Source organism: Falco cherrug, chromosome 10, assembly GCF_023634085.1.
Source record: "Falco cherrug isolate bFalChe1 chromosome 10, bFalChe1.pri, whole genome shotgun sequence".
NCBI lineage: Eukaryota > Metazoa > Chordata > Aves > Falconiformes > Falconidae > Falco > Falco cherrug.
This window is the reverse complement of record NC_073706.1, coordinates 15089358-15099081: the sequence shown is the minus strand read 5'-3', so window position 1 is coordinate 15099081 and position 9724 is coordinate 15089358. Positions and strand designations below refer to the sequence as shown.

At 50.3% G+C, this 9724-nt stretch overlaps 1 protein-coding gene across 1 annotated transcript in view; it reads left to right on the top strand.

The window, feature by feature from the left end:
* Positions 1-73: 73 nt before the first annotated feature.
* OPRL1 (opioid related nociceptin receptor 1) overlaps positions 74-9724 on the top strand; it is a 95571-nt gene continuing 85920 nt past the window's right edge. The window contains exon 1 of the mRNA XM_055722463.1: positions 74-419. The gene's annotated coding sequence lies outside the window, so the exon portion shown is untranslated. The remainder of the gene's footprint in view (positions 420-9724) is intronic.

Sequence of the window (9724 nt, the reverse complement as noted above, 5' to 3'; positions counted from 1 at the left end):
GTGGAGGGGCGTGGCCGGGGAGGGGGCGTGGCCTGGCGTTGCTAAGGGGGCAGTTGCTAGGGGCGGGGGGAAATGGCGGCGGCGTGGGGAAGATGGCGGTGGGCTCTGGGGCGAAGCTGGGTTTGGTGTTGTGTGGTGCCTGGTCAGCCGGCCTGCCCCGCTGGCCCTGTCCCAGGTGCTCCCCTGGAGCCTTTAGCGTAACCCTGGTAATAACACTGATGAACATTTCTGGGCTCAGCCAGGGCAGGCCGCCCCTCAAGTGCTCTGCAGGCCCCAGTGTGGTGGCCCACCTCCGGTTGGGCCTCTCTTGGTATTTAGCTGAGATAATTATTTCATAATTATCATTATTTTCATGGGTGAACTAGTGTGAGTTTTTCTCATCTGTCACTCTCTCTGCTGCCCCCTCATTGCTGACAGAGGTAAGAGCCACTTTATGATTTAATTTACTGCATACTGGTGTTTCTTCGAGAGGTTTCCCCCAGCGGCTCCCACGTGCGGGCCTGGGCTGTGTTTAATATTCTTGACTCTCTGCTCCGTGCCTCAGCTGGGGGGTAATTTCACTAAGAGGCTCTGGAGCAGGGTGGCTGTGTCGGGGAGACTTTGTATCCCTTTGGGCAGTTCACAGCCATCTTGTTTTTCCTCTGCGTGTTATAGCTGGAAGCAAATGGCTTGTCTAGCAGAAGAATTAAGGTGTTTTTTTATGTTACTTCAAGTGTGCTTTTTATATTGGGAAAAGGTGTACAGTGAAATCTCAGTAAACAAGTGCTGAAGTATGTTGCTTCATATGTCTGGTTTTGGGTTTTTTATTATGAAGACAGATAACCTCCAGGAGCTCCATTTCTATTTCCCAGGTTCTTTCATTTCTTTTAGCTGAGCATCATCAGCCAAATAGGTATAATAAAACCATGGAAGAAAGCGCATGAACAACAATGCATTTTACCTGAGCAGATGTAAAATTGCACTCGTTAAAGAAGCACATTTAGGCCTAAAATGCAGCTCAGAAATCTCTGTAAGTTTCCACTAGGAAAAAAGATTGGTTCGACCTTCAGAAATTGACACAATGTGCGATGTTTATTAATGGTTTTAGCAAGAAAGTTATTTATACGGGGGGGGGGGGATGTCTTGCCTTTTATTTGGCTGATTTTAAGACTGCCCTTACCATTGCCTAACTTTCCTGCTGAATGGGGTTGATGATCAACTCCCCTACTCTTAGCTTAATGACTTGGCTGCTGGCTTATACTAATGGCCATCAAAAGATTTCTCTGCCCCTCTGATGATGAAAGTAGCACTGTAAATGCTGCAAGACCTGGGCTTAATCCTGTTCACCAGCTTTCTAGAAAGGGGAGGCGGCTCCAAGGCTCTCAATAGCAGTTTCATGCCTGAGAAACGCTCTTTGAAGCGTAAGAGATTTTCTTGCATGGGGCTTTGCTCAAATTATCAAAGAAAATAAGGACCCTACAGGAAAACAGGATGCAGTGGGGTCATTTTTAGGATAGCATAATGCTGCAAGCTTAAGACTGATTTAGTCCTGAGGAAGAGCTTGACCCTCAGGTCCTGCTCCCACCCCCAAATATCCGTCAATCCACTGGCAATGTTTTTAACACTTCCCATGCATGTTGCTTCCAGCTGTTGGACTGAGTCGTGGTGCTGGGCTCTAAGGGTCGGCCGCACTTGGGCTGTGCGACGGGGCAGAGAAGTGTGAGGTGTGTCAGAGCTGCTGCTTACAGTGGCAATGAGCCATCCGTGGTGTGTTTAATGGTTGCCTGTCACATACATGAAACAATCATGCAGCCTGAAGTTGGGGAACATGCCATTGAGATTCTGCTGTGAAGCATGCTTCCTGGCACAAGGCTTGTGAAAGCGCCTTTCTGAAGCATCCCCTTATTTCTCCTGGGGAGATGCTTCCTGCCCTTCAGGAGGGTTTCTGTAATCAAGATTTTTAAGATCTGCTTTCATGTTTTTGCTCACAATTTGATATGGGTGTAATTACTCATGCGGAGGGTCTTCCTTTGAACACCACAGCTCAAAACCAGCATCAGCAATACAAGCCTGTTGCTGCTGTTGCCGTGACTTTCAAGTGTAAGGGTTTCTCCATCTAAAGCAAACATTACCCGAGTTTTACGAAGCCACCCATTTCTTTTTATTGACAAGTCTCAGCATAACCAGGCTGTAAGGAATAAATATGGCAAAATAATGCCACTCTCAGGTCTTAACACGTACATTTAGCAAAGCCAGGGCCCTGGGAAGGGTTTGTGGTGTGACTTTCTGCAGGCACTTGGAGCAGGGATTTGTTTTTCCCGTTCCTCAGCATCCTCTCCTCCAGCCCAAGTGAGCCTGCCAGCAGAGGGAGCGCAGCACATGGGCTCACAAAAATAGGAGCTTGCTAAAAAAACCCAAACAAACCCAAACAATTAGCAGAATGATTATGGTCTTTAGCAGAATAAACAGAATAGTCAGAAGTCAGAAGCCTTTCCCAGGCAATGAGATCCAGCTGTAGGCTGGATGGGGAACAGGCACTGCATCTGGCAGCCATCATGTTCCTCCGGCGGGGATGTCCCTGTGGTGGGGATGTCCCCGTGTATCGCCCAGGGCACTGCCACTGGCAAGGGTGGACCCCTGTCCCGTTTTTCACCCTTCTTGGTAGATCCACCTCTGTAACTCCCCATCAAAGCACAACAGTCCTAGGTAAACCAGAATGGAGCTTCCTCTCCCATGGTGCAGCACTAGAGCAAGTGAAGGGCATGAGTACAGGCGATGGGCAGGGTGATGGTCTCAGAGCTGCTGTGGCGTTGCGTTTGCTTGTGCTCTGGCCGCGCTTCGGGTTTTGGGCAGAAGCTGGGAAGTTTGGGGCTTGCCTGTGAGCAGTGCAGTTCCTGCAGACAGTGGGCTGTGCTCAGCATTGGAAGGTGGAAGTTAAACTGGCTGTCTTTAAAGAGAATGATAAATAAAGACTAACGGGAACTGGAGGTCTCCCCTGGGACTTCATTGTCTGTAGTTTGTGCTACAAATTGGGCTTTTCCAAAGGCCTGGGCTAGTGATAGCCTTGGGAACCTGCCTCGCCTGCAACGTCCCCCTTGTGTCTGGGCATGGGGGGACTGGCAGGGCTACTCTGGCTTGCTGCAGACCCTCCTGCTTCCTGCTCAGACGGACGCCCTCTGGACCCGGCTGCAGCTGGAGAGCACCCCAGCATTGCTTAGTCATGTTAGGAAGATGTGAGGCACTGCAGGAGCATCGTGCTGCCGCAGTTAGGTGTAGGGGAAGCAGAGCACATGGGCTGTATGGCTGTTTTGCTTGGGGAGCAGCAGCAGCTTGTCCTGCTGAAAGCATTTAGCTCTGGGACTTGCTGCTCTCTCCCTGCACTCACGGTGGTGAGAGGTAGCTAAATGATGTCTCCCATATCACTGCCAGCATCTGGGCCCTCTACATCAAAGTTATTACTGGTGTAGTGTCTCAAAACAGGACAACTGCACACCCAGGCTCTGACCCTTCATGTAGAAGGAGGGGGGAGTTTTGGTGGACCCACTTCAGCATAGCTGTGATATAGCTGGGATCCAAATCTGGCACCAAACCACTTGTAGAGCAGGCTGGTCATTAGGAGGAGCTTAGTGTTTGCAGGGTATTTCCATGAGAGCTCTGCAGCCCTTAAAATCGGGTGCACTGCTTTCATTGTGGATTTAAAAATGTAGTATTCAGCCAAGCTTTGGTTGGTTAGTTTTTAACAGGGATTTAAGCATTTTAAATCCTTTCAAAGCTGTAAGTAAGAATCGTAATTTAAACTCTTGCAGACAGATGTCATGGGAAAAATATGAAGACTATTTAAGAGGCAGCCTGCCTGACTGCCTGTCTATCTATCACCTTCTAATCAGCCTGACATGTGCAATCACCTTTCTCTTTCAAAACACTATGAGGCCAGGTCTGCACAGGCGTGTGTGGAGTGACCTGAGTTTCCCCGGGGTCCTGCCCAGTGGTGGGCACAAACTGATGCTCAGCCTCGCTGCAGAGGAGCCTGTACCTGCCGACACCTGGCGATGCAGGTTTGCTGTAAGGGTGCGGTACAACCCATGAAGCAAACACCTGCAGGTTTGGTGGAGGAACTTAGCCACCAAGGCACTCTTCCCTCTGAAGTGGGTGGGACAAGGGAAGACATTTAACTTACCACCAGATAGAGTTTCTTCCCTACTTGTCTGGGGATGAGCGTGACATTTGCAGAAACTCAAGTGCCCTTTGGAAACAAGCAACACAAGATGATAGTTCGCTTTTTTAGGTGACCCAATTGTATTTTGTCCCCGTCCCCCCCCCCCCCCCCCCGCCCCGTTGTACAGAACTAAATGATGCTCAGCCAAGTAAATCTCTTACTTGGTCAAGCCTTTCCAGCTGTCCTTCGCTCCTGGGAGCATTTGCCTTGTATGGGAGCCACGGCTTCCATAGAAACTCCTGTTGCCTTGCAGATGTGTTTGGGAGGAGGCAGGAGGAACCAGCAACTTGGGCTGTCACACACACATCTAATTCTGGCATTGCGGAGGAGGTCAAAGGCGACAAACAACATGGGGGTGGCACATCTGACTTCGGAGGCTGGATTTAAATGAGTAAAAAAATGTGGCCCGATTACTTGTTTGAAAAAGTTTGGGAAAATTATTTTTAAGGGATTTTTATAGATAAATGAACTGAGCCTAATTCTGTTTTAAGTAAACCATCGTGTAAAGTAAACCATTAAGTAAACCATGGCTGCTGAAAGGCCCTTCGTGTCAGCGGTGGTTTAAAAGAGAACCTGAGTTTGTTGGGTGAATTTAATGAGGGTCTGGGGGGTCTGAGTGAAAAAGCGCATTGCAGAAATTCCCAAGGCACCATCATCGTGAGCTGCCATGGCTGGAGGAGCATTTCCAGTAACTAGTCTGGTGTCTTTCTGCAGCAAGAGATGAAAGTGCCCTTTGCCTTTAGCTTATCAAAAAGATTTGATTGTGTGCTTGAATAACGTTGCACAGAAGTAGGTAGCTCTATAATACGGCAGAGTAAGGCTTCGTAAGGACAAACATCTGGATGCAAAAAGCAGATGAATTGAAATTAAAGACAAACATTTTGCATAGCAAGAGATTTAACCACTGGAGCACTCTGCCAAGGGGAGTGGGGAATTTCCTTACCTCTTGGTAATTCTGAGTTAAGGCTGACCACCTTTCTGGAGGTGCTTTTATCCATCACAAGTTCCTGGGCTCAGCACAAAAATAACTCTGAATGGGAGAAAATGGAACAGTTTCTTTTGGTCTTGAGGTCTCAGAAAGATTGGAAAGGGCAAGGCACACTGTAAACCTGCCTTGTGTTACTGAGATTATTGGAGAAGAGAAAATGGATGTGGAGTCCAGGCTTTGCTACTGACTCCCTGCCATGCTTTTTTGCTGACTGCGGTCCGTGCCATAGTTGCCGCAGCCCATCCTTGGGTGTCAGGAGGGTTAATCAGTGTTTGCAAAGTGCTCTGGGTGAATGCTTTGGTGAGGAGGGAGGGCATCATTTATTACTGCAGAGATTGGAAACTCCCTGATGTGATTATAACGTGTAGTGATGGAGGCTATTTTTATTGTATGTTGTGAATATTTCCTTGTATGGAATCACAAGGAGCTTGCTTGTGACTTGTAGCTCTGTTGAAAGCTCTAGCAATGAAGTTCCCTAAGTCTGGCATTCCCAAGCCAGTGCTGTATACAGCAGTGTTAATTAGCCTTGGGGGGTAATGCATAATAGTGATGAGATAACGAGTAACTGAACATGCCTCTGGCCTCTGCACTTTGCAAAGAGAGAAGACAGAGAATCGGGTCTCCTCTGTGTCCTCGCACCTGGTGTCTCGCGCCTGGAGCCAGTAGTCCCCGTCTAAGTGGGAGGAAACTCTTTATTTCTTGTTAGCGATCCAGACTGCTGCTCTGCAAACCCCCTCACCATTGGAGCTGCAGATATGTAGCTGTTAACGAGTAGAAATGGCATTAAAGAGGAAGTCAACCTTTTGCACAGTTTCCTCTTGGAAAGTGAGTGTTACTTCTAATTATAGCGATTGCGATTTTTCAAATGCTCTCCCAGGGACCAGAACGCCAGGGGTGGGGAGGGACAGCTGGAAATGCAGACGTATTGCTCCTCTCCATTGATTCATGTTAGTTATCTGAAATGGGAACAGAGAGAAACAGTCTCCTACGATACCAGCTTGGCCGTTCTCCACACACTAGCCCTGGTGTTGGGCACGACTGTGTCCCTGATACGCGCCGGCCTTGATTGCAGGAACGGCTCTCCCAAGTTGTGGTTGCTTTTCAGAGCAGCTCAAACAGTCTCTTTTTTTCCCTCTTCCTCCAGTGCTTGAATGCTCTGGTTTCCTTTTGAGGTGATGGGTTAGAGCTGTGTTACCAGTGATTTTGTCCCAAGGCCAGACCCTCCTGCAGAAGAGCCGTCGCCCACGGACGAGTTGAGCCTGCCACCTTCTGGTCAGACTCTCCAGGACTAACCACAGCTTGGGGCAATGAAGCCTGGGGGCAAAATGCTTGGGTGCAATGCCCGGAGCACCATATGCACCCTTCTTCCTACCCCTGCCTGGGGGGGGAGAAGACATGGCTCTTCCAAGTCCTGGAGATCAGAGAGGACAATACGGCAGGAGGAGGCCAAGAGGTCTCAGTCTCTCCATCAGCTGTGCTCCATGTGGGGTTCCAGTTCCCAGCTGAGTGGCCACGGAGCTGCTGTCACTTCACCGTAGCTGTTTTGGCAGTGCTCTGAGGTCCCTCTTCCCCCTCACCCTGACCCCAGTGGTCACTTCACTATCTTGGGGTTTTTCCCTGTGGCTCCCCTGTGGGGTGTGAGCCTGGGGTTCCCCCTGTTTTGCACAGGGGGAGGACTGAAGCTCAGCTCTGTCCCCTTTGAAGTGCTTGAGTTTGGTGTCTAATGGTTTGGGGATGCAGATTTCCTGTGTGGCCAATGGAGGAGAGATGGACATCTTCTGAAGTGGGCCCAAACTGTGCTCTGGAGGTGAGGCAGGGCCGTAGCTGTGGTCTGGCTCTGAGCCTTGCCTGGTGTCCCAGTTCTGGCCACCTGTTGTCCCCCTCGGTGGCTAATGCTGGACTGTTGTCAGATGCTCATTTGCAGTGGGAGTTCACAGAGCCGTGCCCCTCCTTCCGCGCTGTGTCTCTGGGTAATCTCATTGCAACTACACTCGAATACCATCTCTATGGTGATGACTCAGAGGCATGCATCCCTGCTCCGGGCTCTCTCCCTGTCCAAATTCGTGTCTCAGAGGAGCTCTCTGACATCTCGTGAATGTCTCACCACCCGCTCAAGCACAACGTGCCAAAATGAGAGCTTTTAACTGCTCCTTCTCAGCTGAGTGTTTCCCTGAGCTCAGCAACGCCAGGGCACTGCTCCTCTGCCAGAATCTGAGTGCTGTTGTCTTCTTCTGCCTCCTACTGCATCTTCATTTCCTGGCCACCTCAAGGGCTTGCATAACCTCACTAAGCCTTTCCTAAAGCTAAAACTCCCACCTGCTCTTTCATCACATCTCCCTCCGCTTGCTGCAATATCCCTTTTTTGGCCTCAACAAAAGGATGGGCCAGTTTGCATCTGCTTGGGTGCTGCTTCAGGCGTTGCTTTCCCATCTCTCCTGCTTCTCCTGCCTCACCCCTCTGGGCTGCCCTCATGCCCACAGCCACCGGCTGCCTCCCCTTGCTTCCCTGTTGGCTGTGCCGGCTGCTGGAGCTGCAGCCCTTCTCAGCCCTTGTGTCTTGGTGCCAATCTTGGCAATTATTTCTTAATAATAATTCAGAGGCAGCTTTGTTGGTTCCTCTTCTCATCATCGCTAGACCATCAGGCTGCTGGCATTTGAGCCAAGGTCCTATTAACTAGCACAAATGGGAAAACACCCTACCTGTGAGCAGGGAGGAGGCTGGTGGTTGGACAGGGCAGAGTATTTCCCCAGTCTGGGACTTGACTTGAGGGCTGCCCAGCTGTGCCTGGTGGTACCTGGTCAGGAGGCTGGGAGACATGGTGCTGTCACAGGCTGCTGGCAGCAGCATGCTGTATCCCTGCCAGCCCACTGCGCTGCCCAGGTTTGGGATGGACCAGCAAAGGGATGGGATTTCAAGTACAAATAAACAGTCCTGGCCCCAAGCACAGAGGACATGGCTTTTCCTTACAGCTGCAGGAGCACAGCTATCCCAGAGGTTAAATAAGCCACTAAATGGGGATTGGCAATGGGAGACAGCTTCAGGGCAGCAAGCTGGGGGTAGAGCTGTTGCCTGTGAATGTGAACAGAGCGAGGCTGGGAAGCTGGCTTCTGCCCCAGGGTTCCTGCTGTCAACAGGGGCTTGCTGCACTGATGGGCATTAATGAAATGATGGAGGGTCCAGAGCTGGCTGGACTCCTGGATCTGGTCCCCCACGGTGGGTGGTGAGGAGGTTGTTTCTACCAATGTGGCATGCTGCAGAATGGCTCTGGAGCAGCCTCAAGGCAGCTTGTTGCAAAGGGGACACTGCAGAATCAGGGCAGAGCTGCCATGGTGTCCTGGAAAGGTGTCGGTAGAGCCCATCTTTGCAATTTCCCTGTCAGCTGAATATTCATTTAGGCAACAGCAGAAAGCTGTGATGAGCCTACTGAGATCTGCAGCGCCTCTGAAGGCAAAGGCAACTCTCTTTCCATTAATTTATTGGTGCTGGGTTCCAGCCTCATCTCTGCTCACACAGAAGGATAAAAGCAGCTCCTTGTTCTCATCTGGCAGGAGCAAGGCAGGTATGTGTCAACAGGAGTTTTACACTGACATGTGAAGAGCTTATTTCTAAAGCAGCTCATCCCCAGCTCCCCCGTGCCGGTGCTGATGTGCGTCCCCGTGCACCGATGTTCGCAGCAGCTCTCTGAGCCCCCATGCCATGTGCCTCATTGCAGCTCTTGCAAGAGCTGCCTTCCCAGGTGAGCATTCCAGATGAAGGACGGTTTTAAAGTGGCTGCAGAAAAGGCACGTCTACACCTTTTGCTGTGATCCTTTCTGTTATCTCCTGGGGAAAGGTTCAGTTCAGGAAGGTTTTATTGATTTCTCTGAGATTTAAGGATGGAAACAGTAACACAACCTTACTGCTGGTGAGCTGTGCTCTTTCTTCATTCTGCAGATCCTCCCAGCTGGGATTTCTCCACATTTTCTCTGTCATCAGTGGGTATCGGCTATGGCACAGCAAAAGCAGCGTCAGGTATTTGTTTTTCCTTGGAATTTGTCCTATGGCCATGGCCTGCTTGGGGTTAAAAATAGCTGCTGGGCCATGGGCAGTTTGCTTTGCAGCACATAACACAGCACAGTTGCTTGGAGACACAAGTCAGTGACGCAATCCCACTTTCGGAGAACTTGACTTTGGGCTGTGTGATGCCACCCCAGAAGTCAGTAAAAATGTTGGATGGGAAATTCCCATACATTCCCAAATCCCCAAAATGTTCCTGCAGTGCCAGCCTGGAGAGGGGCTGTGGGTCTGCCTGTCTCCAGCTGGGGAAGGGTACCATGGCGTGGGCAGGTGTGCTCCTTGGGTCAGCTTTGCCTGCCCAGAGCCACTCACACCCCTGCGGTGACCTGTCTGACCAGCACCAGGACAGCTGAAGTAAGCCCAAACCAGTCAGGGTAGGGCTTTCTTGGCTATCTGGGGTCTGCGCTTGAAGCATCTTTAGTGATTATCTGAATCAACAAGATCTTCTGATTGTATCTTGACACAAATACCTCTGCTTAAGAGCC